At 38.6% G+C, this 15,782-nt stretch overlaps 2 long non-coding RNA genes across 3 annotated transcripts; both read right to left on the bottom strand.

Annotated features, from left to right (window-relative positions):
• Positions 1–339: 339 nt before the first annotated feature.
• On the bottom strand, positions 340–15,526 carry LOC119800925. Of its 2 annotated transcripts, XR_005283107.1 has the most exons (5): positions 15,392–15,526; positions 12,421–12,540; positions 11,174–11,352; positions 10,915–11,034; positions 340–1,943 (listed from the first exon to the last, which is right to left on the bottom strand). It is a non-coding gene; the product is annotated as an uncharacterized LOC119800925 (long non-coding RNA). The 2 variants fall into 2 exon arrangements; XR_005283106.1 differs by lacking the exon at positions 340–1,943 and having other exon boundaries at positions 10,022–11,034.
• Positions 5,360–9,090, bottom strand: LOC119800927. Its single transcript, XR_005283108.1, has 2 exons — positions 8,746–9,090; positions 5,360–5,541 (listed from the first exon to the last, which is right to left on the bottom strand). It is a non-coding gene; the product is annotated as an uncharacterized LOC119800927 (long non-coding RNA).
• Positions 15,527–15,782: the final 256 nt, after the last annotated feature.

Genomic DNA, 15,782 nt, shown 5'->3' with positions numbered 1-15,782 from the left:
TACCAAAACAAAGCTGTTGATTTCAACCATGACAGTGTTCACAGTGTAGAAAAGGTAGATCTGATAATGCCAGGACTTTCACATTCAAAACAGACAAGGAATCAAAAGCTGCTTTAACCAGGCTGGGCCCACACCTAGGAAAAACCACATTCCAAAGGACTGGAGCTAGTAGAATCTTCTGGGAAGCTAGAGCAGTAACTGTAGAGCCATCAAAGGAAGAGACAAGTGTGAAGGGCGAAAAATTATGCTCTGTGAGAAACAGCAGTAGGCAATGGCTTAAAAACTAGCCTTTCGTTGTATACTTTTCATACTTTATAGAAGTGAAACAATTTCAGAACATAAATGAAATCACATCAGTTTTATTGCTATTGAAATCTTCTGTATTTTGCCTACAGATCATTTTTTACACAATTGTGCAACTCTTCTTAAGGCTTTGGATTCCTATCTTATTAACATATTATAAAACATTAGTTAGTTAAAGTTAGGCTAATGTAAAAATGGGGTTTTTTTGCACTTAACTAACTATATTTCAAGTTCAAAAACAAAAGCTACAAGCAGATAATATGGCCAGCACACAGGAGCTCGTGCTATTTTGACAAATTTTCTTTAAAGCTACAGTAATATAAGAAAATAAAACATTAATTTAAAAATGAGCAGTTTATCCTCTTACCATAAACTTTGTGGTAAAATAATTAATCAGCTAATTAAAAGTTAACATTGCCAGACATATACATCTGAAGGAAAATGTTCCAATTAAACTAACTATTCTTGTGCAAATGAGAACACAGAGCTAAATATTCCTTTACTATCAGCCAAAGTTTGCATTGATTAAACTCTTGTTGGAGATCAATAGTGTGTTATTTTCACAAGCCTAAATTGTCTTTCCTGTTAACTACACTTCTATACATTATTCTTTCCCAAAAATTAGGCAAATGCACAAGGACCTGCAAGGACATGTATGATAATTGGAAAATTCTTTTCAACAGGACTGCGAGCATCTTGTCACATGTTGTCACTTTCTGCATAAATGTAAAGCCATCCCCTTACACATCCTCCCACCTCACTGTTTCTTTTATTCAGTGCTAGGGACCAATCCCAGGGCCCCTTCCTGCCCACTAGGCAGGATCTCTACCAGTAAGCCACTCATCCACTCGGACTTAAGAAAGCCACTAGGACTTAAGAAAAAGCACAGTGATCAGAGACTGTGTGGGATCTAGGGGCACTAACGCATCCAGAAGTGCAGCATCTTCACAAATCAAAAGGATGTGGTCCTTGTCACTGATGTCTGTGTTCTTTACACCAGGGGTGCATGCACGGCACTCAGTGTTGGTGACATCAGAGTCATGGCCGTATTTCCGTCATAGCTTTAGGTGGCTTAACCTTCAGCCTCACCAGCCTTCCCTAATTCTATGTAATATATAAACCTTCTAAACTATTGCTTTTATCTGTAAACTGTTCAAACTGCATTTCGTTATATGAAACCAAGGACCATGGACAACACCGTCTTGTAGTGGAGATACAAGCAATTCACAATACAGTAAGTCTCCTCCAGAGTCATCAGACTTTGTGAGTACCGAGTCCGAGTCTCATTATCTATCCTGGGGTGACTCACAGTGATGGTCGTAGACTTTTGATGTTTCAAGTTTCCTACCTTGATGGGTTTTCTGTTCTACCAAAATTAATCTACAAACTGATTGTACTAACGCCACAAAGCTCATTTTCACGAATTTCAAAGGGATTATACATGCTGACCCTTCGATGATATAAAAATATTAGCAAGGGGACGGACTTGATAACTGGCAGGCATCCTCTATCTGTGCTGGCGTTCACAGCCTCTTCAACTCTTGTGTTTCTTGCAAATACCTCTAGACTTCTTGCTCCCAACTGTGCCGTCCATTTTGTCAGCGAAACACCAGCATGCCTGTCGACTTCCTGAAAGCTGTCTGTGAAGGAAATACATCATTACTCCCAAGGCAGGGGAATTATTAGGAGAGTTTAGGATTTGGTGCCCTTACATACTACGAGCAGATGAGAGGGAATGAACCAGGAAACACATGTCGACACCACCCCCTTGACATTTCTGATATAAACCATCTCTCTGGGCTGCCATCTTGGAAAGGAAATTGCACATGGGTATGTTTGCTTTACAGGACTCACTACTTCCTGCCTCCTTGTTAATGTTTTCCTCTTTATTCAGACATTGCAGTTTTCATGTATCTCTTCATTAAGTCATTTTTTTTTTCAACGAGTGCATATTGAGTGCTCATCTCTACTGCATTGGCACTTTCCTAAGATCTGAAGACACAGTAACAAAAACAATCAATAAAGGTTCCTCATTCCCATGCAGCTTGCGTGCAATGATTGCTAATGTTATGTGCCCAAAAGGTTATGTACTTGATGAGATTATATAGATGTACAATTAACGTCAAAGACTATTTAACCTATGTGAATTCAGAGGGAAGACTTTAAGTAAGATCCCAATTACTGAACTATTTGAACCATACAAAAGAGATGAGTTTAAGGGCCTCCATATACACTTTTAAAAAGATATCAACTCTAGTGGAAGGCGTAAACTAATGTAGTAGATGTTAACACATGTTTGGAGGGGAACGCCTTAGGACTTATTTTACTATTTCGCGGGATATGAGTTCATCAGGAAATGGGTGCCCAAACACAGTGTGCAATTTAGAGTTTCCCTAATGGGAGAGTCATAAATGGCACTGCATGCAAAATGAACTCTGAACTCTGCCTATAATATGAAATATCAAAGCAGTGGTGCATATTCTTAAAGAAATGCCCCTACTCAAAAACTGTTTCCCCTGATCAATAGTTCAAGGAACTGGACATTTTCTATCAGTAGAACACACACCTTCATGAAATTGTGATGTTTTAAGAATTTGTCCTAACGAAGAAGAATTCTGCCTTTTATGTATAATGCTAAGGTGTCAAACTAGAGTAAGGAGAGCGAAATTATAAAGACCTATCAGGGCAATCCTGGGTGCAACTGAACAGGAATACAAAGCTCTTCAGAGAACCAAACTGCTTCCCCAAAACAGTGAGCTAGATGATGCTGTGAGGACAATGGATTAGCCGAGACCGCATTAGAATCCCAACCCCACACTAGTTCTGCAAGGATGTAGACATCTTTGTGGAAGACAGGGATGAAAAGAGGAGACTTTGTCTTCCGTACATGTTAACAGCGTTGTGTGTTTGCATCTCGTGTCACTTCAGACCTGCACAAAGCAACTTCTCAAACTCCAGTTTCCTTAATCTATTTCATCTGTAGCCATCAGCAATGAGTAGCATTCTCTTCCTTGGAGTCCTCATTATGTTTTAAGAACCAACCACAGGCGACCTCTAGGTGTATCTAGGAAAAATGAGGGATGGCGAATCTCATTTGCATCCATGGATATTGGGCCTCCAGCCCGTGTTCTTTAACCTCCTGGTGTGGGAAGTGAACAGTAACAATTTGTAAATCTTTTAAAGAAAGGTGAAAATCGGCAAAGCGGCCGTCCTAAAGCCCTGATGGCTCACAGATTAGTGGCCTGCCATTAAGAAGCTCCTGGCGTTGGGTCAGGGAGTTGGAGCCATAAACATTATCAGCTAACGCTGAGTTTCCTGGAGCCGCAGAAAGAAATGAGTTTGTTACTACTTCTGGTATTAATCATAGTAAGTGCTTTATCTAAGCCTGTCATGTTTAGTTTCTCGGTGCAATTTACCTCTCAGGCACCCTGTTCATGGTATCAGCTGGCCTTATCTTTTAACTTATAGTCTTCAAGTGCCTAAATGTATTTCCTCCAACATTCCCACAGTTAACATGGCAAAGTCAACATGTGGTATTTTAAGACAATGCCGGACCACGTTATGAAAGACAGAGCTGCTGAGGCCAGGCCACTCCCAGCACCTGTTGAAAAGCTTACCAGACAGCTCTGGTTCTTGGGCGAATTGTGATTGATAAACGTTGAGTCCAGGCATGTGCGTTAATAAATACATTTGTCTCATGTATTACCTTTGCTTAGAAGATTGAATAGAGATCTCCTGATCCTATATTTTGGTATCCTGCTCATATTTTCTCACCCGACACTCATTAGTCAATGCAGTCAGATGGCTCGTGAGGGATTGGAAGATGAAGCTCTGCTTCTCAAAAATCACAGACTAACAGAAGGGGCACAGTCAGCCCGCAAGAAAATCAAGACAGTAACAGGGCAGAGATGGACATTTTGGCAAACGTGTCATGAGGGGGAACATGTGTAGTCCTTATAAACCCAGTCCTCAGGTCACATAGGAGGAAGAGGTATACCTGAAAGTAAGATATGCCTTGAAGCTTAGACAGCTAATAATATTCCACTCTGCACAACCCTATTTCATAGTAGTCCTCTTATGATCTGCTAATAATCCTTTATAATTAAGCTTCCAGGATAATATTAAAATGTAATCCACATGAACACCAATCGCAGTGTCTTTCAAGGGCTGAAGTGGTTCTCGCTTCCAGCCCTGCATGACAATCACCATGCAGCTTTAATTTCACATTTTTAAATGGTTTGCCCCAAGATTTAAGGAAAGTTTATGACTTCTTTCAATCCATAAACGCAGTGGAAACAGGCCTTAGCTAAACCCACACTGTTAAAAGTTTGTCGAAGGTATAGGCATCGTGCCTTCCCATTTTTTTTCTTCTCTTTCAAGCTAAAAATATCTGCAGCATCCCCACAGGAGAGAGAGGGAAGTCCTCTTTCAAGCAGAAGCCTGTGGAATGTTCACAGTAAAAAAAAATAAATAAATAAAGCTGATCAGGCCATACACTGCAAATGAATGGCATGGAGCAATTAAGAAATGTGATTATTATATGTGAAATTAAACCTTACTCCTCCATTTAAATATTTTCATTTCTTCTCTTTTAGCATATTATCTCCCTCAAAGCTTTATACATCTGATTTTTGTCCAATAACTGAATGATAACTGGAACCAATAATAATTATCAGGAGAAGCATATTCAAAATATATTACTTCAAGTCATGCAGTCATATATTCCAATGCAATTTGGTTATGAACATAATTTGTTGCGTAAATGTACTTCAGAGACTTGTTCCTGAAATATTATAAATATTGATGCTGGAGTTAATGTAGTGTTTCAAAATGTAACATCTATTTCACCTGAAAAATTTCAGCCTACTGCAAAAGTCTAATTCAATTCTCTAACCACACATAGAGGCAGAGAGTGGGGACTGGAGGGACCACCAGAGACCAGTCTTCTAACTCTGCCCCTCACGTGGCAATAATAGAACTGGGGCGACAGCTATAGTGTCCTGATTTAAAACCATGGGTTTGTCACTAAAATAGAAGAAAATGGTTAATTATTGCGTAATCTTGTAAAACGATTTTATTTAATTTAAAATCCACAGAAAACAAAGTGGCATCTGTGTAGACTTTTTCCAGGGGCCCCATGAAGTAGGAAAACAGGATGTCCTCAGATGCAAAATCATGCCGCTGTGATTGAATCTGGATGAGTGAAGTGCTAGGAAAAGAAGATTTCTCCTCAAGTAGCTGTTTGGGAAAGATTACAATCAGACAGTTGAGAAAATTTAAACAATTCTGTTGAGGAGGAGCGTTTATTTATATATTTTTAAACAAAAGCAGTGGACAAAATTCAAAGGGCATGACTTGTGCGGATCATTTAAACCATCTAAAATAGCTCATATCAGGTCAATGGTACTAACTCCCTTGTGAGTTTTCTAAGAAATATTGGAAGAGAAACATCTATTTTTATAGATGCTTTATATAATGCAATCCTCAGCATCAAGAACATCAGCCTGGGAATAGCAAACGGGCATTTCGCATGCGTTAACTGTGTTCCAGGCACTGTGACAAAAGATGATAACATTTAAAAGAAGGAAGAGGAAGAGCAGGAGGAGGAGGAAGAGAAAGAGAAGAAGAAACTACAGAGAATCCATCTTCCAAGAGCTGTTATTCTAAAGGTCTTAGAGACGTGGGAGGGTGAATAAGAAAAATGAGGAGACCAGAGAAAGAGCAAACTGCACACAGAACAGAACTCAGGCGCAGAGGTGTTTGAGATGGCACAAAGACAACGTGAACTCTGAATTGGCTGAACGGAAGGCACGGGGGCAAGCAGAGATGGTAAATAACGTTAGAGTGCCCACTTTCCGCCAGTGCATTTGAATAAAACACTTTAAAATATTGTACCTGCAGCTCCAGACAATCAGTCCAATGCAGCATACAGTTTACAGTCCATATAAAATGAAAGACAAAGTCAACTGAAGTATGCTATGCTTGTAACAAAATTATAAGTCAAAAGTACAAACCACCAAAAAACAACAAACAACAACAACAAAAAAAAACCCCCCACACTGAAAAGGCCAGAGGCAAGATAAGACCTAACTGAATCTTGACTAGCATGGGATATTCAACACTTGGTAAAAGGTGAGTGCTAAGTGATGTGGTAGTAACCAGCCTGGGACTTAGCATTCCAATGCCTGCATTTAAATCCTAGCTCTGTTGTTCCCCGGGGTTGTGAGCAAGGTAAGAGACCTAACCTCTATAAGCCGTACTTTCCCTATAGGTATACCTTGAATGAACCTCTCCCTCCAGCACAGACCAACTTTGGAGTTGATATCCGTTCCTTGACTTCAAATTCCTCTTACATTATGACCTGTTTATTAATGTCCTATTTATTCACAATCAATCTAATGTACATCAGCTACAGACGTTCAGATGTATAGTGATTTTAGCAGTTTGGGGAATTTGTCAGCCGTGTGCTCTCTTCTCATCGAAATAAATTTTGATAAATATTCCATTCAGTTTAGTTTTAGGTGTCTCTATCATTTAAAAATATTTGGCTTTGTAATTTTAAACTTTGAGCTTCAAATGTTTAACCAGCTAATACAATTACCAAACATAATTTCCTAGTAGAATTTCAAAGTGGCCAGCTAATAATTAGCACTAACTGAATGATGCTTCCCTTCACAGTTTGACTCCAAGGGCTCCTAAGCTCAGCAGGCTTATGTAAACGCTTTCTGGTGCATTTGCCTGCCTGTTACTGATATATTTAAATTAATGCATTTATACTCTATTTAATTACTTTCTTTTGACTATGGGCATAGTTTTATATTACACTTTCAAATTCTAGTTAATCTTTAAAAGTACTTATTAAAATTGCCACTAGTTTTCTTTGCAAATTTTCTTTGATATCGTAGATATGGCAAGTAGTGTTCACATTGCTTTCTAGTTGGCAAGTAATGTAGCACTTAGGAGTAGACTTCTTTTGGTGGTGTAAAATCAATTTCATTTTTCTAATTAAGAAGATTATCCTTAAGTCATTAACAAATTGAAATTTGCTTCTTCATCATCTGTATCATATTAAATCCATAGGCAACACAGAATGTATTCATATTATTGAAACATTTATTTTTAAGTGGTTGCATATTAAGTTACCAAGAAAGCAGCAAGAAAATTCTAGAAGCCATTTTGTGAACATAATTTAGTAAACTTACAAGAACAATAACAGTTAAAATTATAAAGGTTAAATAAGCAGAATAAATAACAACAATATGCTTAGCTCATGCATGCAAGTTTTTATTAGGTATGTAATATAATATGCTTACCACATAAAAAGCCTTCACAAGTAAAGAAAAGGTTTGCAATTCAACGATGTAGTAAATAATAGAAAATAAGCAAAGAAATCAAAATAAAGTAATGGCTAATAAACTTTATTTACTCTCAAAGTCAAACAAAGACAATTACATATATAACAGATTCAAAAACCAACAAAAATATGAAAGTCAAGCTAGTGGGAGAGACTGTGGGAGCTAATAATAATATGGGGGCAAATCCATAAGTGGCTGCCCCCTTTTCAGAAGGCATCTTGGTGCTGTATGCGGAAGCTTTAAACACAGATACCATCTACTTTACTCTTTTCACCTCGAAAAAGTTATTATGAGGAAATGATTAAAATGTGTGCAGGAAGGAAGAATCAAAGGGACGGACAGTTGAAAGCTGTCTTGTCTTTCCCAAATTTGAATTATTGTCAACATATTTATTTGCAATAGAATACTCTTGGAAAATATAAGCAAGTGGCTTGGGAGATAATATTTAAGAACAGGTTACACATTAAATACTAAATAATCCTGTCAAGGAAGTCAAAACATCAAACTGGTGGGGGCTGGTCAGAGATAAAGTTTCATTAACTAGCAGTCCCTGGGGTTTCATCCCTTCTACTCAGTTCAAGCTTACCCCACCTTGTCGTTTGTAGTCTGTAATTTCATTCATATTTTAAAAACAATTATCACTCCTTTAAATAAAAGGGTGATATGTTTGTGTACTGGATAAAGTATCTTCCAAGTATTAGATCAACCTGCAAGAGAAGGGCCCCAAACTGCAGGACTTCACTGCAGGGATTTCATTTCAAGTTGAAAACATCTACACTCTGCTTCCAGGGTTCTAAAGTTGCCCCATTATTCGTGGGCAGAGAGCAGGAATGTTCTGATAGGAATTGGTTTCCTCATCTTACTTCCTACCAGCAAGCATGGTTTCTCTGAACATTCTTTACTCCTTGGACAAAATGTCCTATCTGGTTTATTCAGGGGGCTCTAATTGTGTCAAATTTCATGAGAAACTGAGATCCACTAAAGACTTAAGTGTGATCAGTCTTGTTTACCACCGTTTAGACCAAGACTTCAAAGGTCCATGAATTAGGCCAGTGCTGTTTAGATTTGGTACCAACTACAAACATACCGTAATGTGCAGAGCTGATAAGAGATGTGATCAATAGCCAGATAACACCCCACAGCTGGCGCTGTAGAAAGGGGAGATGAGCAAAAATGACCTGATGTTCCCAACGTTTGTTTATAGCCTATTGATCAATTGTGAAAGCAGAGTCGTGTGTTCCAAATGGCCTGACTGCTCAGGCCAAAGTTTCCTACAGCATTATTATCAAACAACCCAGAGTAGCTGGAGGATTTGTGTGTGTGTGTGTGTGTGTGTGTGTGTGTGTGTGCATGTGTGTGTCTGTGCCTGTGTGTCTGCGTGTATGTCTGCATGTGTGTGTATGTCTCTATGAGTGCATCTGCATGAGTGTGTGTCTCTGTGTTGTCTGCGTGTGTGTGTATGCCTCTGTGTGTGTCTATAGTATGTGTCTCTCTGTGTGTGTCTGTATGTGTATCTGTGTGTATGTGTCTCTGTGTAGCTGTGGTTGTGTGTGGATCTGCATGTGTGTGTATGTCTGTGTCTCAGTGTGTATCTGTGTGTATGCATTATTTCAATTTAGTAGTATTTTCAATGAAATATTTTGCCACTTACCTTAGAGCCATTCTGAAAATACAATCTTCACTGTCTAAGTCAAATGCAAATAAAAAGTTGTTCAATTCAAGCTCTGAAATAGCTCAAGACAAAGAGTATGAGAGCTTTAAAATTAATTCACTCAGTATCTCAAAGAATCTAAATCACCTTAAAATGTGTTTATTTTGTGTGCCATTTGGAGAACTTGCAAGAGTCAATTTTTGCCTTTCTATCAAGTAATTTCTTAGGTCGTCAGGCTTGGAGAGGCAACACCTTCTCCTACTGAGTCACTTTGCTAGCCTATTCAAGCTTATTTTTTTTAACATGAGAGCTCTAGATATAATTCTAATATGCAGACTAAGTATTCTTTTTTAGGTGAACCTTAAGCAACTTGATCCATTTCTTTAAAAAATTGTCACTCCATGATTCCTGATTAAAGGGCTTAACACTGGGAGTTAAAGTGAGGTTTCAGTATATCTGTACTGTGTATTTGCTGAACTGGACTGATTGCATTCTATGTGTGAAACTCTACCTAAGCTTTACACCAACGGCACCCACAGTAACAAATGCAATACTACTGGGAGAGATGCTCCCCTTGTCCAGGGGAGAGGACTAAACGATAAAAAGTAAGTTCTAGCCAGAGAATGGTAGAAGTTGAGTTTGAAGCAAGACAGCCCGTCTCTTCACGCCTGTGCCTTTGTAGACCATTAAGAAAATTTTCTCACACTTTGAATCTGTGTGTTGAGGTATGCATCTTTCAACCTCTTTATTCAGTGTGTTCTTAAAAGTTACCAGTGCAATGTGGCGATTACTTTAAGAAGTCAAGGTATTTTTTTCATCATCTATCCTGGCCTCTGGTTCCAAGGCAAAGAATCAGTTATCACCCATGACCAGTGCTCAGATTAAAGTCCCCAAAGTATCTCAACACTGAGTTTACATTCACTATGGTAATAAAGCTATATTTCAAAAAACGTTAAGTGGTACTGGATACAAACTTATGGAAGACTTTTTAAGACTTTTATGGCAGAGGTTGAATGAAATTTCATCTTGTCTCTCTGATTTTAGATTTCATTAGCTATCAAAATAAAACATCACAAATTGGTCAGCTTTAAAACAAGCTTTATCTGCCCTGGTGTTGTTTGACAGCCAGTCGCTGGCGTCACCTGCAGCATGAAGTCAGCTGCAGTAATTAAGTTTCAGTCTCTCGGGGTAGAGAATTCTCACAGCAGTAAAACAAATACTTAATGAATTAAAAGGAATAAAAGAAAGGGCACAGGCCAAGGAAGAAGAAAGGGGAGGAGTTGAAAAAATGCCAATAAAAACAAAACAAAAATGTTGGATAAGAATCCCATTTCTAAGCATATTATTTTTCCTTTTGAGTAGGAAATAAGTGAGATGTTTATTTTTAAAACTATTTACTCAAGAAGCAAAACGCTTGTATTTGTTTCATAAAATATAAGCTACAATTAGACATACAAAAATACATCCATCATCAAAATAATTAAATTTGAGTAACACTTCAATTTGGTTAGGTCAGAAACCATAAAGTAATTCGTGTGTGTGTGTGTGTGTGTGTGTGTGTGTGTGTGTGTGTGTGTGTGTGTTTATATCTGCAAGTCCACTTACTTCACTGAAGTCACATCTGGGTGTTAGTTTTGCATAAGGAGCATTCCTGTCTTTCATCTTTTGCTCTGTGGGTGGGAGTTGGTGGGGAGGGGGGAAGGCTCGTCCTTCTTCGAGGAAAGCCTGTGATTAAATGGGACAAAACCAAAGATGCTCATTAGAAGTCATAGTGATTCCCAGCACGCTTGGAGAAAAAGTTCAGATTCCTTACCCAGTGGCTGCCCTGAACTTGCTTCCTCCTGGAGACATCAGGATAACTCACCTTCTCCACACTGGAAGAGCTGACTGAAGTTTCAGTGCATTTCCCAGGCAAATTTAGTGGACCTTGAAATGTGCCTGGGAACAGTGTCTTCATGCAAGATCTTTCCCGCTGTGGACCTTGATGCTGCAGAAGCAGGTAGACTCAGATGTGCTGGGAAGGTAGCGTGTTGTTCTCTTTGCCTAAAGGAAGAGTGCTTGTGAGGGCTTTTTACCTTCTTAATTGAATTGCTCCATTTTAATTCTTACTCAATTCGACGTCGTTTAGATGCCAGGCAACATTAATTTACATTTATGCATTTGGAAATTTCATCTAGTTATTTGTTCATATCAGAATCATTTGAGACCTGTCTGTAAACAATATTCAAATTCACTGTCATGCTGCAAGATTTAGTGTGTGTGCGTGCATATACATGTATTGGGGGAGGCAGGAGATAAAGAAAAGGTAAATTGGAAAAGTCATATCAGTAATTAACGAAGAGCGAGACCTTGTAACAAACAAATTGGTTTCTTTTTTTGCCCTGCTCCTTCGTCTCTTCCTTGGTTTTGACCTCAGCTTGACAATTAGGGTGTCTTGGTGGGTGACTGTGTGGTTTGGGGGGTGGGGTACATATATATTCACAGAAGACTTCGGAGGATTAAGACCTCTCAGTGCTGATGATCCGTCTGCTTCTTCAGGGCCCATACTTTGGAGGGAGTGCCATGTGATTTCACATCGGAGTGTTCATAACCTGAGTTCTTAAGCTGTGTATGAAACAGATTTCAAGGGATCCAGCCCTGATTAAAACAGTTAGCCCGCTCACATCCCCCTATTTACTGTGGATTATGGGGAGGGAAGTAGGGGTTAAATCTGGAGGTCTTCCTGCTTCCCCAGAGGTTAACCTGGCAGCCAGCTTGGCACCCACGGAGAGCTGACAGGTAGCAGGATTTGTCTAAGCAGGCTGCCTGAGAGCCAACAAGGCAAACTGAAGCTCTGGATTAGTTCTGGATTATGTTGTCAGAGTGAAGGCTGATGGACAAACTGCAGAGGAATAAAACGCAATCTGTTTGGGGAGAGAGGCAGAGTGCATAGCTTCCATTTTTCAAGAAATGACAAGAAAAATCATTAATAATTTGTAAATCCGTGTCCATTAACTTTTCTCTTTGTTTCCCAAGACAGCCTTTTTAACACGAGTTTGCCACTGTCCTATATCTCTCCTGCCTGGTGACAGATGGCAAGATAGATATGAAATTGGATTCATAAAATAATACCTCCGTCTCCATGAAAGACACTCTGTTCTCCTAATACCGTGCTGTCCCACGCTCCACACCAAGGATGGAAGGCAACTTTGACACCGAGATAGCCAAGTACACATGTTCTCTCTCTTCCCTCTGTGATAAATTTTTAACATAATGACATCACTTAGTAAAATAACCAAAATAAAGTAAATATCATGACACTATTACTACGTGCATTATGGTGATAAAATGTGGTGCATGGTATCTCCCCCGAACCCCCCTCCTCCTTTTCCTTTTTCTTCATGAAAGGACTTAAGAATTAGTCTCAGGAGCTATCTGAGGTAGCTCGTAGCTATGAATATTCAGTGGGCTTTACTAGAAACAAATGTGCTCTCTGTATAAGAGGTGTTTTGTGTTTGTAGCACAGAAGTCAGAAACTTTCTTTAAGAATTGTGAAATATTTCAATTTACCAACATGTCTAACATTCTTTAATAATGTCAGGGATTTTATTCTCTCTCGCTCAAAAGTAGAATAATGTGCATTAGCATTTCCTGAAGTAAAAATTAACAACTGTCATCAGACAATAATAGTTCTCTAATTAAGGTGAAACTAGAGAATACTTTATAACTCTTCCCAAGTATCAAAACTGCAAGCATTTGAATACCAAGGGTTTGATCTGAATTATCATCACTACTTTATAATAGCTAAAGTAAATGGCACTTTGAGGATAACGAGACTAACATTCAAACACTTATCAGAAGTATACAGGTTGTTTATTTATGCTCCTCTCGATGATTTCATAACAAATTTCCTAAGTAGAATGGCTTTCTTCTTCACAGGGAAACATTAGGTTCCAGCCCCTATGACTGGGCACTGTACCCTATATCATAGAAAAAAAGGTCCTATTTGACTTGGGTATAGTTCCCTCTGGCCTGTCCACCCTGCACAGCAAATATTCCACAACTTTGCAAATAAATCAGTAGAGAGGATATAATATACAAACTATTGAATTTATTTTTATTTTTAAAAAACAGGCAAATAAATAAAGCTCTTAGAAATCTTATTTTTCACAATTTTGGTCTCCTGGATAGTACTAATACTTGAAGCACACAGAAAGACTGCCCAGAAAAAATTAACAGATCGAAACTACTTATTTAGAATTACAGAACACAGAAAAGTTTTTAGCTTGAAGATATACAGCTGCTTTAATATAGTCAATTAATCCAGTGTGCTTACAAACAAATGTTCAAATCTGTGTTTGCTTCCAAACAAGTTCAGCATTGAATTGACCATCTTTATGCAGTACATCAATTGAACCAGTCAGCAACATCAGTCGTGTCTCCTGGGTGCACATGACCCACTTGAGCACGTGGTCACACAGCCTTTCCTTACTCATTAAAGGCAATGACCATTAAAGACATCTCTGATGTCTTGGTCTTCATTTTCCTTGTGTAGTATTAAATAGAGCTTCATGAAGAAATCAGAGTTTTGTTTTTCCCTGACAAGAGCCTTGAAGCCGTGTTCACCTTCATAGCGAATCAGTGCTTACTGCCTGTTTCCATCCCGTAGGACACAGAGGGAATCTTTGCTGCACACCTGGAACCCCTAGGCAGAAGCCACATATCACAGCACCCTAAATCTCAGATCATGCATTCCTGTTCTCATCAATCTCAGAACAAGCTAGCCATGAATTTAGTTGTGAAAGTAAAAAAAAAAAAACAAAAAAAAACTTTTTTGTTTGATTGTTTGTTTCTAAAAATATATAAGTACTTAAGAAAAGCACGTAATTACATTTCATTTTGAGTGGTAAAATAACAATGAAGACAACTAAATCCACGAATAACTGCTTAGAGAATCATGTTGGAATAGAAGCAAAGCTTATGGAAAACCTCAAAGGATGTTTGTAGAATAAGAGAACTTTATTTAACTGCCATCAACTTTATGTACACAGAAGAAGCAGTGGAAAAACAAACAAATGGGCTATGGTTTAGAGTTATATTAAAAACTCCAAATATTTACAGTTTTAAATATGCTAAAAGATTGGCAGAGGAAAAGGAGGCTTTAAAAGATATTATATGGGCAGCAATTACGGAATCACTGAGAGAAGCCCTCTAAAAGGAAGAATTCTGTTGCCCTTTTCTATTTTCTCAAACCTAAAGGACCACCTAAATATTTTCAGTCAAAGGCTATCCGCCTTTTCCATGACTATGCAAATTGATATTATCCAGGCTTAGATAAATCCTCAGTGCTGAACAAAGAAAAGATGGAAGGGTAGAAGGGAAATTAGAGAATCCTGGAACTCCTTAAACTTGTTGGCTTTATTAGCGGGATCCAACCACTATGGGACAGTATTATCCCTTCCCTTTCCTCTTTGTGGCAGACCTCAGACCTTTAAAAAGGAACAAAAACCTTAACAGACCAAGAAGTGTCTGGCTGGAGGTGTGAATCCTGGTTTAATCACCTATCAAGCAGAATGATGCTTGAGTTGGCAACAGGCATATAAATTAAGAGTCCTTGGAAATTGCCCCATCCTCTCCAGGCAAGATGTTGTCCTGGAGGAGAAAAGAACAGAAGACTGAAAAGCCTACTCCTGTTTCCGGAAGCTGGCTCTTCCGAAGCCAGCTAAAATGCCAGAGCACAAACAGAATGTTGAGAACACAGGTTAATTATTGATGCTATTGGCCTGCATATGATAGTCAAGGTCAAAAGAATAAATTATCTCACCAACAGCGAGCGTTAAAAGAATTTTAAAAGAACATGAGAAAAATGAAACAAAGATTCACACATGAAAACAAGGACAAAGAGTGACCACCAAACAAACAGAATAAGAGCAAAAACATTATACGAAGCTGAAAGAAAGGGTATTAGGTCGAGTGTAAGAATAGGAACTCACTAACACATCAAGCAGATCCGGGCAGAAGGCAGCAGTAGAATTCCTCTTACCATAAACCTCTCTTTCTTCGGCTTTATGCTATTACCAGTACAAACATTATGACCACTTACCCAAAAAATTCTGCTAAACTGAGCAATATTAATAGTCCGCAAACAAGTTCAGTCAGGAGAAACGCATTTTCTGTCCTTTGCTTTGGCACGCACTAGTAATCTTGTGCTTTGTACAAAACTAGAACTTTGTACCAGTACAAATTACAACTCTGTGCTTCTCTATCCCCTTTTTAATACTTTAAGCACTAATCGCCTTGTGGATACAATTGCACATATTGATAGAAAGATTGCAACCTATTTTACCTATTACTATGTACCTGACCTGTTAAAACAGCAAGCCTAGCTAAGCAACCATCGTTTATCTAGGAAAACCATTTATCTAGGAAAACATCTGAGGTCTAACTTGCCATATGTGACAGAGTCAGTGGGTTTGACTAATGGGATCTCTAAG

Source organism: Arvicola amphibius, chromosome 14 (genome assembly GCF_903992535.2).
Source record: "Arvicola amphibius chromosome 14, mArvAmp1.2, whole genome shotgun sequence".
Classification (NCBI taxonomy): Eukaryota; Metazoa; Chordata; class Mammalia; order Rodentia; family Cricetidae; genus Arvicola; species Arvicola amphibius.
The sequence above is the reverse complement of the archived record's forward strand: the minus strand, read 5'-3'. Positions and strand labels throughout refer to the sequence as shown.